Source organism: Muntiacus reevesi, chromosome 2 (assembly GCF_963930625.1).
Source record: "Muntiacus reevesi chromosome 2, mMunRee1.1, whole genome shotgun sequence".
NCBI lineage: Eukaryota > Metazoa > Chordata > Mammalia > Artiodactyla > Cervidae > Muntiacus > Muntiacus reevesi.
The window spans coordinates 1860294-1882175 of NC_089250.1; the positions used below are offsets into that span (position 1 = coordinate 1860294).

At 44.4% G+C, this 21882-nt stretch overlaps 1 protein-coding gene across 6 annotated transcripts in view; it reads left to right on the forward strand.

Annotated features, from left to right (window-relative positions):
• The first annotated feature begins 2668 nt into the window (after positions 1–2668).
• The window catches only part of PLCB4 (phospholipase C beta 4), a 451857-nt gene continuing 432643 nt past the window's right edge, over positions 2669–21882 (forward strand). For 2 of the 6 annotated variants that reach the window (XM_065920857.1, XM_065920858.1), the window contains exon 1: positions 2669–2839. The gene's annotated coding sequence lies outside the window, so the exon portion shown is untranslated. Of the gene's footprint in view, positions 2840–2942; positions 3078–21882 lie in introns of those variants that run through there. The other 4 variants (XM_065920854.1, XM_065920856.1, XM_065920859.1 and 1 more) reach the window with 3 other exon arrangements.

The following is a 21882-nucleotide window of genomic DNA, read 5'->3' on the forward strand; positions in this document are numbered from 1 at the left end:
GTATATACTATTTATTGTGCATTTCCTCTGATAATATCTAAGCCTTATAGGGAAAATGATTTTCTCTTTTTTATCTCAATATACTGGGCAAAGAGTGCCTTGTATATAAAAGGTTTCAAAAATGTTCGTTGAGTGAATGACTATCTGAAATGTTATTAAAGAAGAGTGAAAGTGAAAGTGCTAGTCCCGCAGTTGTGTCTGACTCTTTTCGACCCAATGAACTGTAGCCCACCAGGCTCCAAAAGAATCGAACTGAACTTTGTACTTCAAAATAACATCTAACTATTTAAACCTTCTAAACTGAGATACCTTAGTAAATAATATTAGGTTGAAGACCTAGCAATAACAACAAATGCTGCTGTGAGTTGGTTTACTAATATGTAAAATTAAAGATTTTAATTGTGAACCCTAGGGCAGTGGGGTTACTTTTATGGAAGTTGGTGTATGCAGTAGGTTGGGGAAAAAAACTAAAAACCATAAAATAAAACCTTTCGATTTTTCTCTCCTCCTATCAAAAACTGAAGTGCACCATTTTTCCATTCTTTGATTCTGGACATGACCATGTGACTTTCTTAGTGAATAGGACGTTAGGAAACAGGTATGAAATGTTGTTTTAAACTGGGGCTTGCATTGGGAACCAGGATCTCACCATATGGAGAAAACACCCTGTCATCTTAGCCAGCGAGACAACGCTACAAACGCCACATGTCTCCATCTGCTTGAGTGGAACCAGAGAAAACAGCAGACAACTGCTCTGCTGATTCCGTGGAATGGCTGTTACTTTAGGCCACTAAGTTTTTGTGTAGTTTTTACACAGCAAGGGCTAACTGATATACTATATTTGGGAGTACTATGTACTAAATTAAGTTCCACTGTTAACACAATCAGGACACACAGATGACATCTAGCTCATCTGTCAACTGGTGATATGTGGAGAAGACAGAACTCAAACAGGAAGTCCTCCAGAACTGGGTTTGAAATTAACTACGCTACTTATCGGCTGTGTGAACAGTTGGCTGGGGCAAACTGCCTAGCTTTTCTAAATCTTAGTTAAATATAAGATAGAGAACATGCCTAAAACACTGACCCAATCTCCAAGTCTGATCTGAGGGCCAGCAACATCATCACCTTGTGGGAGCCGTTAGGCACACAGAATCTGCGGCCACACCCCACACCTGCTGAATCAGAATTGCACTTTGACAAGTTCTCCAGGTGACTCGGGGGCCTGGGGAGAGTCAGCGCCGCGGCGTCACTCAGGATCACCACATCGCGAAGACCTCCAACAGGGAAGAGTCCCGCAGCTTTCCCCTGTCTCCCAGGGAAACTCGGTCTAGGCTATTTTTCTGGGCTTCCCCAACAAGCAGCCAGGCTCGGCGGCTTCTAGCTTTTCTTAGGGCCCAGCTCAAACTGCAGTTTAGGGTTTTAGCAGGAGTTGTCAGCGGGCCCTCAGCCCCCACCCGCTGAAAGATGCCCAGCTGGTAAACTTGTGATTACCCTCCTCTCAGCTGGGCCTGCAAGAGGTCAGGCTGTGCCAGGGGAACAAGCCTTTCGGGTGTGCAGTCGCCTCTCGTCCTCGGGGCCTGGCTATGGTTCGCGCCCACATCCTGCTCTCTGCTCAGCCCGCAGGGGCTGCCAGGCTCGCTCTCTGCTCCAGGCCGGCGGGACCCGCTCCCGGGCTGAGCATGCCCAGTGCGGCCGCGAGCGCGGCCCGGTCCCCAGTGCGCAGGTGCCACGTCTCCGGGTTTTGGTGGCCGCCGGCCGGAGAAGGAGGCGGTGTGGCCTCAGGGAGGAGAGTCCTCCCGGGAGGGAGTCCTGGAGCCGCGCGCTTGAGGGTCCACACAAAGGGTGATGCCGGAAGGAGCGCCGTGTGACCCTTAGTGTGGGTGACTCGGAGTCACCTGGGGCCCGAGGCGAGCTTACGCCCCAGCATCCCGGGCACCGACGTCTGGGGCGGGGGCGGGGGTGGTTGCGTCCCTGGGTTGCACTTGGGGGAAGACTTTTTGGAACCACTTAATCTTTCGGTGGCTCAGTTTAAGCCTCCGGGGCAGCGGGCGGGGTGGGAAGGAGAGAGAAATATTTGCTTTGGAAGATTGTTTCAAGGATTCTAGGAATAAAAAGCGTTTAGGATAGTGCCTGAAGCATTGTAAACGCCTGACGTGTTTCTTAAACAAAATATAAACAAATAAACACCCCCCCCCCACCCCCGCCAACGGCTATGGGTCGTCAGCTGTCGCCAGATCTGATCCCTCTCCGCTCTTCTAACCCCCTACCCCCGGCCCGGGCCCACGGCCCATCTCCCTCCGGGATGCCTCCGGCTCCTCACAGGTGCTGCTCGGGAGGCGCCACCCTGGGCGCCCCCCGACCCAGCACCGGGCTGGCCTGGCGGCGCCGGGAGCACCGGGGGCGACCGGGAAGACCCCAGAACCCGCCGCGGGGCGGCTTCCCGGACGCCCCACCCACCGTTTCCGGGCGAAGCCCTCCACGCCGCCAGCCCCAGGCCCCCAGCGCGAGGGCGCCCCGCGCCCGCCGGCCCCCTCCCTGCCCCGCGGGACCGCGGCCGGCCCGGCCCCTGCCCACCCCCAGCCGGCCGGGCGCGCCGCACTGGGCATGCTCCGTAGCCCGGGCAGGTTGGGGCTGCGAGGCGACGGCTCGGGATCCGGAGCCGGGAGGCGAGGACGTAGAGGAAGACTCGGGGGCTGAGCCAGGAGAGAGCGGCCGGCCGCTAGGGGCGGCGGGGCCCGGGGCCGGGGCGCGCCGAGCCGGCGGACGGGCGCAGCAGGCCGGCACGGCCCGGCGGCTTGGCCGGGGGCGCCCGCTGAGACCCCGGTCCCTCACTGAGGTGAGGACCGCTCCGGGGAGGCAGGGGCGGGGGCGGGGCGGGCGGGGCGGGCGGGGGGCGGGCTCGGCGGCCGGCGCGGGGCAGTGTGGAGGGGCTGGTGACGCGGGGAGCAGCTAGTGAGCCGCACCGCACACAGGAGCTCACACACACACGCGCGCACACCCGCGCGCGCGCCCACTGGGTCTCCAGGCGGCGGCCGCGGCCGCATCTCCGGCAGCAGCTCCGGGCAAAGTGACAGGTAGGAGAAGGCTTTCCGAGTCCCGCCCGAGGATGCTCCCTCCAGTCTGGGCCCGCGGGGCTTGTTTGTTCCCAGCGGGTGCGTCCCGGACGCGCGCGCGCGCACCCAGATGCCCTGCCCCGGAGCCGGTGCGGTGCCCGGCGCGCGCGAGAGCTGGGGGTCCCCGCGGCTGCCCCTCCCTCTGCAGTCGTCGCCCGCTGGGTTTCCTTAGACTCTGTCCAGACATTTGCTGCTTCTGGCTGTAAATAGCTCGGCTCGACGTGTATATGATTATTTCGGTTGGAAATAGTTGGCACGGTGCAACGCATGTAAATGTGTATGCGTGTGGCTCGCCTTACCTCTTCTGGGGAAATAATAGGTATGATTGATTGACCATTTCCACTCAAAACAGCACTGATAGGGCGGCACTCCTTGGGGGCAGTCTTCTAGCTTCCTCGGATAATACAAAAGATGGAGACTAAAAGTGTCTTCAGAATTTTAAAGTTGCCTTTCTCTTAACTAATTAGACCCTACGTAGTACTGTTCTTCTCCCTGTGGACTTTGTAGGCAGTTCTCTTACGGAAGTATGAAAACACGGAGTCCTTCAGTTTCCCAGGGTGTTTCAGTGCAATTTTATCTCGAATCATAAAACTACCATTTTTTTTTTCTAGAGAAAAATGCAAATGCACATTATACTTTCATAAATGTGCAGGTATCTGAGAGATGTCTGACTTTTTCTCTAAAACTTTTGAGGTGATTCTACTTATTGTTCTAAAGCACATGTTTGAAATTTAATTTTGGCCAAAACAACCATGAAAGGTTCCATGGATTTTTACTGAAAATGTGATACATGGTGGCCTGTAAATTAGGTTATGCGTGTGTAGAGATAATCTAATAATTCTGTTTAATTATGCTTAATTATTTCATTGGCAATAATGTCATTCAGACTTTAGCTGTATAACATCTAATACAGAGATAAGTTTCCCCTTTAAAGAGAAATCAGATTCATAAACTGACCAGTAAAAGCAACTGGTGACTTTACCGGGACAGTTAACAAAGTGTCTGAGGAACTGTATTCTTCATAAAGTCATATTTTATCTGTGTGTGTGTGTAAAATCTTAGCTTTATCCATCTAGTTTTTTGAGACTCTTTTCAAGACTCATATATATTTAAAATATATGCTTGAAACAAGAACTGAATATTTCATTTGCTTTAAACTTCAATGGCCTAAGTTATTGAAATCAGATAGAAGAACAAAATTTTATCTGGGCAGGGCCATGTGATTTAATCTGCCTTATCCGTGTTATGTAATCTAAAATGTTGTGTTTTGATAGGACAGTTTTGCATATTTTTCAGCTAGTGTTTTAATATATTATGTCATCTTCCTTTTGAAGTTTAATAAATGATGCCACCTTGGGAGAACACTTGTTTTCATAAAAATTCATTTTTTTAAAGAGAATAACATTTGTTTTTGAATTGGCATTTTTATGGACATGAGACTTGCTGCTGTAAGTGGTAACCCTTTGCATGCAACGTATTGTAACATATGGGAAGGTAACCTCATATTCGATTACAGATTACATCTTCCTCTAATTGCATTATTGCTCAACCATTCCAACTTAGTTTTGATTTAGCCTTCATGATATCACTACCTAGCTCTGAGTTAATCAGTGAAAATGCTATTCTACAGGTAACTGTCAAAACAAAATTTCCAAGACTCTATTTGATCACTGGGTATACACGGATATGTGTCAGGATAATGCTACCTTTATTTTGCAAATGCACACCCACGCAGAGAGCTTTGTTCTAAAATACTCTTTTGCAAGTTTTATATTGGTGTGCCTGAACAATGTGATTGATGTTAAACTACTTCTGTGCCCTGGAATCTTAAGAAGCGGTGTTTTTGCCTTATGAGATGGTGAAACAGGAAAAGTTTAAGAAGTGTTCAGGGTTACCAGAATGATTTTGCAGAAATGAATTTTTAAATCTGTATCACCTCTTTGAAATGTTTCATCCCCCCAGTGGAGATTTAGCCAGTGTTTTGGCCCTCCTATTTTGTCTTTCTTAAGAGCAAATCCAACATCTTTAGATTAGTGCTTACTGCTGATTTTAGCAACATGGGACAGTTATATTTGGCAATCCAAATGAATATGGTATTTTCCTCGGATACTACCAAAATCCACTTTGGGGACTGATTTATTAAGAATTGATACTATAACTGAGGCTTGCCTTATATTCAGCTCTAACCCACCTTGCAAGTTAAAATTGAAGTAAAATTGAGCTTTAGCGCTGATGTTTTCCTTGAACCCATCACATGGCATGCCAATGTGTGAAAAGATGTGATCAATAAGCCCGTTTCTGGATTTAGCATCTGTATTTTCTTCCCCAAACTTTCAGGTGTAGCCAGCAAGCTTAAATTATCAAATTCATTCATTCTATTAATTTTATTTGTGGACTTAAAAAACATACGCTAGTAATTAGGTGCCAAGGTTGTTTTTTGCTTTAAAAACTTTATGTTGTGAAGAAATTTTATCTTTGTGATCACAGTTCTTATGTAATAGTCACAGGAAAGAAAGGTTGTGTATTTTGCATATTCTCCACAATGCCTTTAACAGTAAGCTCAAGTATTTTGGGGAAGGTAAAGATATTCTTTGAAATTTAAGCTTATTGAGCAGATCATGACTCAATTTTCTTTGTTTTTGACCTCTTGTAAAGTACGGATGAAACAACATGTTTATTAACATGAAGGGCCCAGGTTTTTAATAAGCTGTCTATCACAGTGAGTCCTGTAAAACCAAAAACTTATGTGTTTGATATACAGAATGAGGTCAAGGACTAGTGGAGATGCTTTAATGATCACAGTTGTATTTCATATCCAGACTGAAGTTTCTAAAATAGTTGCTTTTCACCTTATACTGTGAACTTGTGGGCCTTTTTAGTGTCTGTCAGAAAGACTTACCTACTTATAAGAAAATCAATACAGCTCTTCATCTCTGAGTTTCCGTGGCCTTACTCTTTGTGAGGATACTGTCCAATTCTCAGTACTGTCTGTGGTGCGTTTTTCTATTTCTCTGTAATCAGGAACTATAATCACCCTGTGTAGGCCTACCTTTCATTCCTTAATATTTATTTTTCTGTTTCATAGTTTCTCTTTTGATCAAGCCTTCTCCTTGAAAGTAGAACTACTTCCTCAAGGTGTAATATTACTTATTGAGTTGTGCCTGAGGACTGGAATATTTCCTGCCATATCAATAAACAAGGATGCCACAGTCCTCAGTGGTTCCAGCTAGCCAGGGCACTCAGGAAGAAGAATCCCTGTGATCAGTAGCCGGTAGGCTGCAGCCACTCCCAGTAGGGGAGCCCTGAGGAATTCAGGATGTGAAAAACACAGGATGTTGGCCTCAAGACGCATATGAAAGGAACGACTTCAGTAAGCCCAGACTTACTTATGAAGTAGGTAAACACTAAATTCCTTAACTTGAGATCTCTGATTTTCTTTCAGTTCAGTTGCTCAGTCTTGTCCAACTCTTTGCAACCCCATAGACTGCAGTACGCCAGGCTTTCCTGTCCATCACCAACTACTGGAGCTCACTCAAACTCATGTCCTCCAGTCTGTGATGCCATCCAACCATCTCATCCTCTGTTGTCCCCTTCTTCTGCCTTCAGTCTTTCCCAGCATCAGGGTCTTTTCTGATGAGTCAGTTTTTTGCAGCAGGTGGCCAAAGTATTGGAGTTTCAGCTTCAACATTAGTCCTTCCAATGAATATTTGGACGTTTCCTTTAGGATTGACTAGTTGGATCTCCTTGCAGTCCAAGGGACTCTCAAGAGTCTTCTCCAACACCACAGTTCAAAAGCATCAATTCTTTGGCACTCAGCTTTCTTTATAGTCCAACTCTCACATCCATACATGACTATTGGAAAAACCATAATAGCTTCAACTACATGGACATTAGCTGGCAAAGTAATGTCTCTGCTTTTTAATATGCTGTCTAGGTTGGTCATGGTTTTTCTTCCAAGGACTTGACAAAAACACTTGAGATGCTGCTGTCTCCTTGGCTTGAAGTCCTAAAAATTCCCACTGTATAAAAGAACTCTCAGCTTTTAGGTTGTGATTATTTTTAAGTCAACACATCTTATGTCAACTAAAAATTGAACAACTTGAGAGTTGCTAGTTAAGTTGTATTTGGGGCAAAATGAAGACTGTAGGCTGGGAGGCAGCACTTCAGATGCTCTGAGAGCCTGCTTCAAAGTGGCAGTGAGGGAAGGTCATTATATAAGGTTTTGGTGAAGAGGGAGTTCAGTACCATTTTATAAAAATTTTTTTGCTAGTCATGAGGTTATGATGTCACCATGAAGGGATTTAGTGATTCTCTAGAAATGAGGAGATTCATTGAGATCATAAAATCTGTTCCTAAGACCATCCTAAAGACCTGTCCACAGATTCCCTGGAGCACAGAGTGGCTCACTGCACCCTGAACTCCCTCAGAGGCTGCAGAATGTCAGCAGCTGTAGCAGCACAGGGTTCAATCTCCATAGAGGCAGATGGCAAATGCCTTTGGTGTTCAGTCGTTGGCAGTGCTCTTGGCAAGTGCCAATTTGAGTTGACACTTAGAATGATACAGATTTTGGCACATTCATAGGCTGGGATTCTGTAGCTCCTCAGATATATAAATGGGTCTACTTCACGCCAAGGAGAAGGTGAGTTGGGTGAAAATGCATCACTGAGTAGATGAGTGAGGAGTTTGAAGCCTGTTTGTAAAATCACCCCATTTTGATCAGTTGAACAACGACGCCACACTCTGCCTCCCCACCCCCACCCACCCTAAATCCCACTTTCCAAAAGTCTGATTAGAAGCTCGTCCCTTTGGATACTTTTCTGGTGCTGAAGGTATAAGTCAAGTTCACAGAGTAGATGAAAGCAATCATGAGACTTTTTATTTATCAGCTGGGAGAGTCTTATATTCCAGAGGATGAAGGGCCAGTAGAGGTTTTATTTTCTCTGTGTGAACTTCTGTCTTCTTTTTCTTTCCTTTTCTTTATGGAATCAAAGTAGATGAAAGGGACATCAATCAGAAGATGATTTTCTCCACAGGCCCCTTTGCCTACTGCCTGGAAAACCTGAGAAGGTTGTGTACCATGTGACTGTAAGATAGTGTTATCTCTTGAGTGTCCTTCAGGGCCTGGATCCTTTGAAATTCCACCTCTGGCCACCGGGCCACCCTGGGGGCATGCAGATCACTGCTTTAAGATACATTGCCCTTCTTAAAGGTTCCTCTCCTGAACAAGCAGAGGAGATTGTTGGCTCCCTGATGTGAGTGAAGTAGCCATTTGCTCAAAACTGGAGGAAGACGGTCACTCAGGAAACTTAACTGTAAGCAGTTCATCTGGAGAGAACAGATCACAGGCTGGTGGATTCACACTTGACATCTTGCTGTCTCTCCCAGGACTGGAGTTCTTTGCTGTAGGACACCCTGTGATGGCATTCCGTAGGTCCATAGAACTGGCAAATACATCTTTATTTTCACTTTCTTCCAGTTGACAGTTAAAGCAGGTAGTGGAGCCATAGATGAGTCTTGGCATTTAATGGATTGAAAAGGAAGCACATACTCTGTGAGCCTTTGAAATATTTTTTTGATAAGTGTGTGTGCGCTAAGTCACTTCAGTCGTGTCCAACTCCTTGAGACCCCATGGACTGTAGCCCTCCAGGCTCCTCTGTCCATGGGATTCTCCAGACAGGAATATTGGAGAGTGATGCCATGCCCTCCTCCAGGGAATCTTCCCCACCCAGGAATCGAATCCATATCTTTTATGTCTCCTGCATTGGCAGGCAAGTTCTTTAGCACTAGCACCACCTGGGAAACCCTTTGATGCATATACTTAATGTAATTGTTTTCCTTTGTACTTCATTTACTTTCAACAGTGTGATGTTTCTGTGAGTTTAAAGTGTTGGAATCAGGTGGGCCCGCGCTCAGATCCAGACTGTGCATGACATGTGTGAACTGTATGGCCCTTAGCGCTCACTCAGCCTGCGTTGCCACGTCTGTAGATGAGAGTCGCTTATAGGGCAGAAGTACGCGGCGGTGCAGCTTGGATGATGCTGGGTGTTGTGTTACTGCTGCTTTTGCTGCAGCTGCTTTCGGTGCTTTTCCTGTTAATATTGCTAGTATTCCTCCTTACTCCCCCGTTCTCCTCTTCCACTGGGGCAAATGCCCGTGACTTATCCATGCAAAGCAGGCTGTGCCAGTTCATATAAAACTTTTGATAAGGGACACTCGTCCTGCCCCGTCGCTAGTGTGGAAGTTCCGGTCACCTTTTAGGGCCACTGCGAATGCCAACTCTTCCTCCGGGTTTACCTAACCCCGTGACTGCAGTTGGACAGAGGAACCTCACAGTAACTCAGCCCTAACCTCCTTGAAGTTCTGTGACCTGGGGGCTTTGAAATAGAACTCTGTGAGCAGGACGCTACCCCCAGGGCATCTGGGTCTCCCAGCCAGGCTTTGAAAGAAGACTCTTTGAAGCCAGTGAGGCCTGCGGGGAGCCAGGCATCCACCAGGATAGTCTGGAGGTCTGTGGGTTTAGGGGGAGGTGTGTGACTCCTGCTTCCATGGGCTTCAGAGGCAGGAACACTGCTGGCAACAGTAAGGAAACCCCAGATGTTGGTTGAACACTAAAAATGTGCCACTTAAAAAAAGTAAAAGGCATTACTGAGTTCGGTACAGTATTGTTTCTGTTTTGTTTTCTTGGCCTTTTGGCTGCCAGGCAGGTGGGATCTTACTTGGCTCCCTCACCAGGGATCAAGCCAAGTGCCCTGCATTAGAAGGCGAAGTGTTGATCGCTGGATCACCAGGGAAGTCCCCAAATATGCCACTTAATTTAACCCTCCCCACAGCTTTTTATGGCAGCTCCTGAAAGTATCTGTTTTACATGTGGGGAAAGTGAAGCTGAGAGTTACTCACTTCAGGAAGTTAAAGTTAGAGATGAGAAGTCAAACCCAGGCAGACTAACCCCAGAACTCAGACTTCTAACCCCTGTGCTGTCACTTGCCATGCAGGTACATGTGGCTGAAAGGTTTGCTACAATAACAAATTTTGTGAACACTATTTCAAGGGACCATGTTGAGGCATGACAGAGAAGCTTCTGGCAATCCTGCTGTGACCATGGAATTAAAATAGGAAGTTGATACATGGGCAGGAAATCTGAGAGGGATGTTACCAAATGCTGCTCCAGGGTAGCCTAGAAGTTAATTTAGTTTCCTGAAGGACCAGCTTTTCCTGGATGAGGTTCCTCACAGTTTCAAGCAGATGTGCACCACTGTGGTTCCTCTGAGGGCCAGGCGCGCATCGTGGGGCTGCCCGGGGTAAGCTTACGCTCTCAGACGGTGGGGCGGGGGGGTGGGGGGGCACGTGCATTGGGAGCTCTGCCCTGGCCTTTCCTGGGGGACCGGTCTTCAGATTTCTGCCAGGCGGGTATGGGGCTCATGGTTGCCAGGACCTCTCTGTTTTCAGGGGAAGCATGAAGTCCAGATGTCTTTTAAACTTGAAATATAATTACAAAACCTTTAGAAATAATTAAAGTAAAAATAAACATGTCAGCTTGTGGGGTGGCCAAACAAAACTAGAAATTAAACCACCCAGGGAAAACCACTAGACCATTCAGGTATGAACTAAATAGAATCCTTTATGATTATACAGGGGAAGTGACAAATAGATTCAGGGATTAGATCTGATAGACAGAGGGCCTGAAGAACTGTGGACGGAGGTTTGTCACATTGTACAGGAGGCTGTGATCAAGACCATCCCCAAGAAAAAGAAATGCAAAAAGGCAAAATGGCTGTCTGAGCTCCCACTTCCAGCCTTTTGTCAACCCTGTGAACTAGAGTCTTTATTAAGTGAGCATGGTTCCTTCTTTATTTGTGCTTTTTCCCCGTGGTTGAATTTCTTACAAAGGTGGTTATAGCCATTTATTTCTAGTGGATGTTCTTTTTGGATTCTGAATTTCTTCTGTTTTTCCCCTCGCTCATTTTTCTAAGATGTTAGCAAGTCTTCAGGGTTGTGGGAGGTAGGACATGGCTTTCTCTCCTACTTCATGGGACTCCTTGAAAATAAGAACCACTTAGTGGAGAAGTGGGTGACTTCATCTCTGGGGACATGGAGGTCTCTTGCCTGAATCACTGATCTGAACTCTAACCAGTCACAAACTTATCTGCCTGCTGTTGGGTGGTGGTGGGTTTGTCTTGGAGGCACAGAATGAAGACCTGTTTCTGCAGGTCACACAATTTCAGCATGCAATCTACTTAACAGCTCTCATTTTCCTTTTGGATCTTAAAGGAGGAATTCCATTGGATCAGATGAGAAGGAAGTTCTTTGAACTAGGGCATCTGCTAATGCACTATCACTGCATAAATCACCAAAACCCCCTTTATAATTTCTGTTAGTTTTTGGTTTTCATTCATTTTTAAAATGATGGATGTGATACACTAACATGTTCCAATTGAAGTGATATTGCAGAAAGGAAATGCAGAAACAAAATATAAAATACCCTCTCCCACCTCTACACATACCCAGATATAACCATTGGCAGCAGCTTAGGGCATCTCTCTCCTCTCCTTTTTCTGTGCATATCTATAAGTATATACACATGCTTTTTTTCTTACTACATAAACTGGATTATGATGTGTAAGTTTTTCTACAACCTGCTTACTTGCCACTTAAGTGTTCATTGTGATCTTTTCATATCAGTATACTAGTTTTATTTTTTTCTTTCTAACATTACATAAACTTTGGTAGTACCATCAATGAACTATGGAAGTACCATGTTTTATTTAACCATTCTCCTGTTCTCACTGTTGCAAACTGAAAAACTGAAGATCTTTGTACTTGTGTCTTCATGCATATGTGCTAGAATTTCTTGTAGGTTGTTGTTGTTTAGTCAGTAAGTATTTGGTCAAAGGGTATGCATGTTTTACATTTTGAGAGTGCGCTGTCACATTGCCTTTAATGAAGGTCCCCGTGAAATTTTTGTCTCGTGTCCACTCACATTATGAACATGGTTTCTAACTGAAGCATGCCCCATATCATTTCATTGCTTCAGTAGTTCAGTCAGACCTCAGTTATATACAGTATACCAGCAAAGGACTTTAGAAGTAGTCCATGTCCTTAAATTTCTTGAAAATATAATAATCAAAAACCAATTCATAGGTCAATTTAAGGTCTTCACTGGTGGCTCACTGGTAAAGTGTCTGTCTGCCAATGCAGGACATGCAGGTTCAATCCCTGGACCAAGAAGGTCCCCTTGAGAAGGAAGTGGCAGTCTATTCCAGCATTCTTGCCTGGGAAATCCTTGGACAGAGAAGCCAGGTGTGCTATAGTCCATGAGGTCACAAAAGAGTTGGATACGATTTAGAGACTTCAACAATAACTGGTGGCTCAGCGGTAAAGAATCTGCCTACAGTACAGGAGACATGGGTTCAATCCCTGGGTCGGGAATATCCCCTGGAGAAGGAAATGGCAATTCACTACAGTATTCTTGCCTGTTTAGCGTCTAAACAACAGCAACAAAAAGCCAGTTTAAAAACTTGTTAGTAAAGAGAAAGCTTGATCTTTTTGAAAATCTGTGTTCTGATCAATTTGGTTAGCTGTAAAACTTTAGATTCTTCAGACCCAGAACGTATCATAAACTCCTTGAATGTACAGTCAAAAAAGTGAGATAGCCAACTGCACAGCCAACAAAGATTGATATTGACTTGGGAAAATCAAATAAATTTCATTGCTAAAAATTCTATCCAGGTGTATTTGTATCTTTAGACTTTCAAATACTTAATTATTTAAGAATATTTTTTACCTTCTACTTTCTAATTCTAGAATTACAAGATTCAGAGACAAATCTATTTTATTGAGTTTTATTATTTAATAGATACCTGAACTTAATTTCCATGGTATTTGGAAATAATATATAGACAGAGGACCATATAAGTTAAAAGCTTCACTGCAGTTTTAGAGAGAGATTGGGAAAAATATAGAAAATCTAGGTCACCGATTCTCAATTTTTTTGAGAAGTTATAATTTCAGTAATTATAGTTGTTTTCAATGCTGTGAAGAGAATAATTTGTTGATATTTAGAATTTGATGAGATTCCTTAAAAGATTGGAATCATGCTTAAGTATCATATTATCAGGGTAAGTAAATCTTGATGTAGATAAATAGCAGGAAATGAAATTGTTGTTTCTTTTTTCATCTGTTTCTCCAGATACCCATTTTTAAGAAAAATTCTGGTTGAGTTTGGCAATGACATTGGGATTCTGATTGCATGCTTTCTGCATGCTTATTTTTATAGCATGCAATGAATTGTAGAAACATGATAGGATTCAATTATATTTCCTTGGCATTAAAACCTTGGGTGTTCAGGAAAGTCTGTACTAGATTTTCCTTCTGGAAATGTTACAGCGTTTTAAATTCACAGGCGATTTCCTTTAATAGTACCTGTGGAAGTCACAGTGGAGGGCCCCTCCTGGCCCCTCTTTAACCTGCGTCGTTCGGGGCCTGCTGGGGAACAGATAGAACAGATGCGTCCTTTGAGGAAGGCTTCATAAGGGTATGGAAGGACCATGGCTTTCGAAGGTGTGGGCAGTGTAGGGAACACAGCCACAGCCAAAGTGAGGGCTGCAGAGGGAGTTAGCACTGGGGGAGCTTGCCTACTCCAAGTGAAGGACAAGAAGGACTGTTCTCCAGGAGCTGCGTCCTGCTCTAGAGGACCCGTCATGTCCCTGCAGAGAGAAGGCAGGGGAATAAATATGCCTGCATCACTCTCCTCCTGCCCTCAGACCTCTGGCTGGAGCCTTCCATTAGCCGACTGGCTGGTGCAGACAAACCCCAAGAGGGCAGGAGGGGAGAGACGGGTGATGAGGAAGGCGAGCGGGCCTGGGCAGGCAGACTGCACCTTCTGCACATCTGCTCGTCTAGAGGCTAGGCTGGGTTGCAAGGCCCGTGGTCTGGCTTTGTGGTCAAAGAAAAGAGAACCAGCCACAATGACTAGATTTAAATAGAAGTCGGGAATGTTCTAAAGCGTCACATGGCAAATACGCTAATAGTGTACCTGCCTTAGAGTAACAGTTAAAAATAGCATTTTTTTCTTTTTAAAGTTCATTTGGAATGGCTTGTGTTTCTTGGGAAATGAGCACAATGGGAAACTTTATGCGTTTATCTGAAAAGTGTAGGCTGTAGGCAGGAGACACAGAAGGGATTCATGAAGTCCACAAACAACATGGAGTTGGATACCCAAGATGTAATTCCTTTGCTTTTAATATTTTATGAAAATATTTTATCTAAAAATGTCAGGTACCTGGGGAAAAAGACGAGAAGGAAATTAAGGTTATTAACAGTAATTTTCCTTCAAAGAAATCAATTTAACTGAATCATTAGCATCACTGAGGAGAAACGAACAAGCTGTATTTTCCCATTTGTTCAGCGTGGCCGTAAGACTCTGAGACTTCAGCCTCATTTGTTTCCTCATTTTCTTGGAACTGTTGTTTGAAAAGGTGAAGACAGCTCTGGGCTGTGTTAGTTTGTGTATTTGTCCTGAATGAACAAGCAATGAATTGATTAGAATCATAAAATCTGAGTGCTGGAAGGAATACCAGCGTTCACTTCTGCTTCCCCCCATGTGTTATGGTGTGAGAAACCCAGTCGGTAGCTTTCAGCAGCTGCTGGTGCGCACATTCCCTGCTGGGTGACTCTGCAGAAGACATATCCTTGCCCACTGGAGAAGCTGCATTAGATGAGTTTCTCTTTGCTTTACCCTGTAGACTCCTCAAGTCCCGATTTCCAGGCCTTGTTTGGCCATGTATTAGAGGTGGGTCTTTTTGATCATCTCTCCCACCACCCCCTGTCCTTAAAATGGTCTTCTCTGGAGCTCTCTGCATTGCTCTCAACTCTTATCATTGTACAGACTCTTTCTGTACACAACTCATCCACTTTTACCTTTTTTTTTTTTTTTTACAACCAGTTATTCACTAATGACTCCCATAACACTGACTTCTTGTCTGAGCTCCAGATATATCCCATTGTCTGCTGGAGATCTTGACATTGACGTCTTGTGGCTGCTTTCACATCAGTGTGCCCCAAACAGAAGTCCTCAACTTCACTCCAGAGTTATGCCTCATCTCAAGTTCTGGATCTTTGTGAGACCAGCCGGTGCCAGTCATTTGAGATTACCATTTCTGCCCACTCCTCCATTCCTGTTGACGCTGCCTAGGTTTGTGTCCTCAGTGTTCATGCCTAGTTGTTCCAGTAAGGTTTTAATCAGGTTCCCTATTGCCCTCTCTCTTATTCATTCAATCTTTCATGTTTTCTATTAGTTATTAAATGAGTATCATGTGCTGTTACAGTGCCTGGAGGAGGGCATGGCAACCCACTCCAGTGTTCTTGCCTAGAGACTCCCCATGAACAGAGGAGACTGGTGGTCTACAGTCCATAGGGTCACAGAGAGTCAGACGCCACTGAAGCAACTTGGCATGCACACACGCACTGTAACTGTGAATGAGTTGCAGCTCCTGCCCTCCAGGGTTTGCAGTTCACTGGAAGAGAGACAAGTAAACAGCTACTTTATAAGTTTACATTTTTGCCCCTTTACTCCACACTCTGTACTCAGCTAAAGTCATTAGCACACAGTAAATCTTATTATAGGATTACTTCTAAAATGCTTTACCAGTACCCTATTGCTTTCAGGACTTAACTTTATTTCCCTAATTTGCCAAACACAAGCCATCTGTGGCTAAACCTCTGCAGTGAAGTTTGCCACTTTTATTTGGGTCAATAGTACTGAGCTAGATTAAGATCCCAAGAACATGAAGTCTTTGGCTGCAGTGTTTGTGCTCACTTTGCACTTAAACCCCTTCCTTCAACTGGTGAATTCTGCAGGCCTTTACAGACCTTGCAAGGTTGCTGTCTTCTCTGCAAAGCCTTCCTTGATTTCAGCTCTAGGTCCAGGGCCCCGTCCTCAGTCCTCCTGTTGAATGGCTTGCAAATTTTAGCCACAGTAAGACTTTCTTGAGGATGGGAAGAATCTTGTGTATTAGAGACCAACTCAGAGACTCTTCAGTGAATGAATAACAAAATGCTATTATTGCGAAGTCTGCCGATTGGACGGGGTTAGGAAAGCCATCTGATGAATAATCAGAAGAGGTGCCACATATAATAAATTGAAGTTGTCTGCAGACTTATTGCAGAGGGTAAGCACATTCCATTATTGTTTACACTGATTGCTGAGAGGTAGCACAGCAATTCATTTGGAAGGATGATCAGTAACTTGGAAAGTCTACGTCTATGGTTTCTGCTAACACATTTGGATATATTAATTTCTTGGTCTACTAGAACCAGAGGAGACAATTCCCTGAAGATAGTTTACCACTTATTCCTGGTGGGTATAAACTCCTATAGTTTGTTCATTTTATGTTCATTTTATAGTTTGTTCAGGTTATGCTTATAGTGTGTTAGACCCTGAATCAGAGAAGTTTCCATTTTTCAAACTTCACTGGAAATTTTGAGGAAAAAAACATTTATTTAATCAAATTATTTTTATAAAGTGGGACTCTTGGTAATCTTAAATGCTTTGTATTTATTGTACCACTTTCTTATCCAAATGACCTGTGAATGTATTAGTGCCAACGAGGGGAAGCAAGAGAGCATTACTTAATTGAAGGAAAATATCCTGCTGAATGTTGTTTTCAGGAGAGTATCTTTGTAGTTCCCAAATCAGGAGGGAACTTTTTATTCAGGACATTGGGTTTTTTTTTGTTTTTTTCCTGTATTTAAAAAAAAATTTGGCGGCACTGTGTGGTATATGGGATGTGAGTTCCCTGATCAGGGGTCACACTGGCACCCCCTGCACTGGAAGGGCGGAGTCTTCAGCATGCCACCAGCAGGGAGGCCCCCGGCTTCAGCTGGAATTTGACCAAAAGTGTGACTTGAGCACTCTTCCCCTTCCTTGAGGAGGAGAGTCTTCCCCCACTCCCCAAGCCCGTGGTGTCAGTAGTGTTTGTGAGGTTTCTTCTTCACAATTGACATGTTTTTGTGATTTAGCAAATTTGTCTTCTTTGTGTTGAGAAGTGCCGCTAAGCATGTTGATCATGGTCTGTGTGTTAGTTGCCCAGTCGTGTCCGACTCTGTGCAACCCCATAGACCGCAGCCCCCCAGGCCCCTCCGTCCATGTGATTCTCCAGGCAAGAGTACTGGAGTGGGTTGCCATTTCCTTCTCCAATGTTAATCATTAGATATATGATTATTCAAATTTACGTGGAGAACAACCCTTAGAAGTATGATAGTTTAGTGATTGCAGCTGCTGGGAGAAATTTTCACGGTAGATGTTTGGAAGTACAGACAGTATTTCCTTTTATTTAGAGCCTTTCTGGACCTGTGAGGCCCTCTGAGAACCTTAAGTCTGGCCTCATTCTGTCCATTTTTCATTCCCTTTGAAAGAATTTCAAAGCAACTGGGTAAAGTTCCTCTCTCATCTGTCACAAGAAACACACCAGAAATTTCTTGTGCAGCTACCAGAGGGAAAGGAAGAAATTTAAAACTCAGGTGATTTGGGTATTAACACCTGTCCTGAAGGTTTGCGACTCTGCTCGAACCAAACTCTGCTGGGCCGTTCTGTCACATGTGAGTTTTTATTTTCTCAGCTTGAATTTGTAAATGCAACAGACCAACAGGTTTTACATCAAGACTGACAAGCAGAAGGAACCCACTCCTCAATTCAGAGCAGTAAATGTATTTTTAAAACCTCCGAAAATGTTCTACTTTTTCCCAAACCAAACCTCTCCCAGCTTACTTAAAAAGTGTAAAATTGAAATATATTTATACCAATTAGTGATACCAAGGGAACATTTCATGCAAAGATGGGCTCAATAAAGGACAGAAATGGTACGGACCTAAGAGAAGCAGAAAATATTAAGAAGATATGACAAGAATACACAGAGTAACTATACATAAAAGATCTTCACGACCCAGATAATCACAATGGTGTGATCACTCACCTAGAGTCAGATGTCCTGGAATGCAAAGTCAAGTGGGCCTTAGGAAGCATCACTACAAACAAATCTAGAGGAGGTGATGGAATTCCACTTGAGCTATTTCAAATCCTGAAAGATGATGCTGTGAAAGTGCTGTACTCAGTATGCCAGCAAATTTGGAAAACTCAGCAGTGGCCACAGGACTGGAAAAGGACCGTTTTCATTCCAATTCCAAAGAAGGGCAGTGCCAAAGAATGTTCAAACTACCACACAATTGCAGTCATCTCACATGCTAGCAAAGTAATGCTCAAAATTCTCCAACCGAGACTTCAACAGTACATGAACCACGAACTTCCAGATATTCAAGCTGGATTTAGAAAAGGCAGAGGAACCAGAGATTAAATTGCCAACATCCGTTGGATGATCAAAAAAGCAAGAGAGTTCCAGAAAAACATCTATTTTTGCTTTGTTGACTATGCCAAAGCCTTTGACAGTGTGGATCACAACAAACTAGAAAATTCTGAAAGAGATGGGAATGCCAGACCACCTTACCTGCCTCCTGACAAATCTGTATGCAGGTCAAGAAGCACCAGCTACACTGGACATGGAACAACAGACTGGTTCCAAATCGGGAAAGGAGTATGTCAAGGTTGTATATTGTCACCCTGCTTATTTAACTTATATGCAGAGTGTATCTTGTGAAATGCCGGGCTAGATGAAGTACAAGCTGAAATCAAAATTGCCAGGAGAAATATCAAAACCTCAGATACGCAGATGATGCTACCTTTATGGCAGAAAGTGAAGGAGAACTAAAGAGCCTCGTGATGAAAGTGAAAGGAAGAGTGAAAAAGTTGGCTTAAATCTCAACATTCAGAAAACTAAGATCCTGGCATCTGGTCCCATCAATTCATGGAAAATAGATGGGGAAACAGTGGAAACAGTGACAGACTTTTATTATTTTGGGCTCCAAAATCATTGCAGATGGTGACTACTGCCATGAAATTAAAAGATGCTTGCTCCTTGGAAGAAAAGGTATGACCAACCTAGACAGCATATTGAAAAACAGAGATATTACTTTGCCAACAAAGTTCCGTCTAGTTAAAGCTGTGGTTTTTTGAGTAGTCATGTATGAATGTGAGAGTTGGACTATAAAGAAAGCTGAGCACTGAAGAATTGATGCTTTAGAACTGTGGTGTTGGAGAAGACTCTTGAGAGTCCCTTGGACAGCAGGGAGATCCAACCAGTCCATCCTAAAGGAAATCAGTCCTGAATATTCATTGGAAGAACTGATGCTGAAGCTGAAACTCCAATACTTTGGCCACCTGATGTGAAGAACTGACTCATTTGAAAAGACCTTGATGCTGGGAAAGATTGAAGGCAGGAGAAGATGGAGATGACAGAGGATGAGATGGTTGGATGGCATCACCAACTTGATGGACCTGAGTTTGAACAAGCCCCGGGAGTTGGTGGTGGACAGGGAGGCCTGACATGCTGCAGTCCACTGGGTCGCAAAGAGTCGGACATGACTGAGCGACTGAACTGAACTGACTGATATATATATTTTGATGTTTTAATGTATACCTGACTTTTATCTAGTGTTTTCATGCAAGTCTGAAATATTCTAATACTAAAAGGCTTCAGTAAAACTACACTGCCTTGTCCAGTCTACACTCCTTTTCCCCCGCCCCAATCCCAGTAGAAACCATTTCTAATTTTTATGCTGTTTTTACTAGTAGTTATTGACATTTTTATAGGATTGTAGTGGTCCTTTTCATCTGCTTTAAAGATTTTCTAAACACCTTGTGTTATAGGAGTTAAGTTGTGTCATCATACACGCACACACACGCACACACGACTTCATTTTCCTTCTTCATCCCCTCCGTATACGGCTCTCCCAGCTTTGTCGGAGAGGGGAAGGCATAAATTCCCTGGAAGGTACACCTTACTGCTAAATAGGTTTCTGGTCTAGAATATCTCAAGAGAAATTCCTGCAAGCATGCGGGGAGCACAAGTGCTAGTAAGTCAGTGCTTCCTACTCACATGGAAGGTGTAAGACCATCAGAAAGGAAGCCACACACACGCACGCACACACACACACACACACACACACACACGAGAGTCAGAGATTGCAAGCTTTCTGGCCATGCTGTGGACTGGGATACTTGAAAGTCACACAGTAAGGACATAGTTCTTTGGTGTTTGTGAGTCTTGACTGGAAGGCTCTGTGATGTTTTAGAATTTTGTGATTTCCCAAGACACGTAAAGAACAGGCCTCACACTCAATGTCCTTTGGGCTCAGGTGGTATTCTCTGGACTGATTCCTGCAACTGTATTTCATTTTCTCAGCGATTTCACAGGGTGGGTATCATTCCCACCGCTCCATGCTCCGAAAACTGGGTGATAAAAGCATTTATTCACGGTCACACGTTGATCGGCGTCCAGACAGCCTTAGGTCAGCCCAGGTCTGTGTGATACCTGTGTGCGTCACATGCATCAGTGAGGTGTCCTGTGCATCAGTGGGGTGCATGGGACATAGCTGTCACTCCCTTCTTCCTGATGGAGCTGATTGCTTTGGTTCAGAGTAGCAATGTGCCTACTTAAACGTACTGCCCTCCTGGGCTTCCGCTGCAGCCGGAATGGCTGGCCTGGTTCAGACCGGCGAGGGAGAGGCTTCTTCCTCCTGGCTCTTTCTTTGCCTTCCCGGGCACCTGTGGCCTCCGTCTTGTGGTTTTGACCATGAGAGCCGTCCACCGAGGCTGGCAGGACAGGAAATGGAGGCGCCCAGCTTCTGGATCCCTTGAGTGGCTTTTCCAGCCCTCATCAACTTCTTCATAAATTTCTTGTTCACTGAGGAAAGTAAGTGACTCTGGTTAAGTCACTCTGATGGCTGTTACGGGCTAAGCTCTGTCCCTCCAGAATTCATAGCTTGAAGCCTCACCCTTTGGTACCTTAGAATGTGACTGTATTTGGAGATAAGGCCTTTAAAGAGATAAATAAGGTTAAAATGAAGCTGTTAGACCTAATCCAGTCTGACTGTGTCCTTATAAGAAGAGTCTTCAGGACACAGGAGAGAAGGCAGGGGTGAGTGCCTGCCTGCAGAGGCAAGGCCCTGTGAGGACGCAGCAAGGAGGTGGCTGTCTGCACGCCAAGGAACGTTCCGAGAAAACAACCCTCAATCTTGGACTTCCAGCCTTCAGAACTGTTAAAAAATAAATTTCTGTTGTTTAAGCCACCTAGTCTGGTATTTTGTTGTTATGGCAGCCCTAGCAAACGAATATAGTCAGATTTGTTTTACATGAAGCTGCAAGCAGTCCCGCTGATACAGAAACCAAAACAAATAAAAGTATGACAGACCAAAATCATATAAATGATTCGAATTATCGCACTGTTTCTTCTTTATGGATGCTGTCTCCATAGCACTCTGACACTGTGCTGTTTACTTGTTTAACTTCCAGTGCCCCAGCCTTACACACAACCCCCCCGCTGCCGACCCACACACAGCTTCCTTAGGCTGAGGCTGCCTCTTTCTGTTTCCTTATTCACCTAGCACAATATCTAGCACATATTCTGTTAAATAAATTATCTCAAGAAATGAACTTGATAATCTGTGGGAAAACAGAACTGTCAAATTAAAATAGTGATTAAAAAACACATCTGTTCTTTTTATCATTTCAAAATAGTAATTTTGGTATTGGAACATGTATTCCTAAATTCAGAAGGTGATTTTTGTCTTGACTTGGCCGAGTTTACAGGGTCTTTGCTTTCCCTGATCTTTCATAAGTCAGTTTGTTTATAGGAAGGGCTTAGATAAATCATATGTT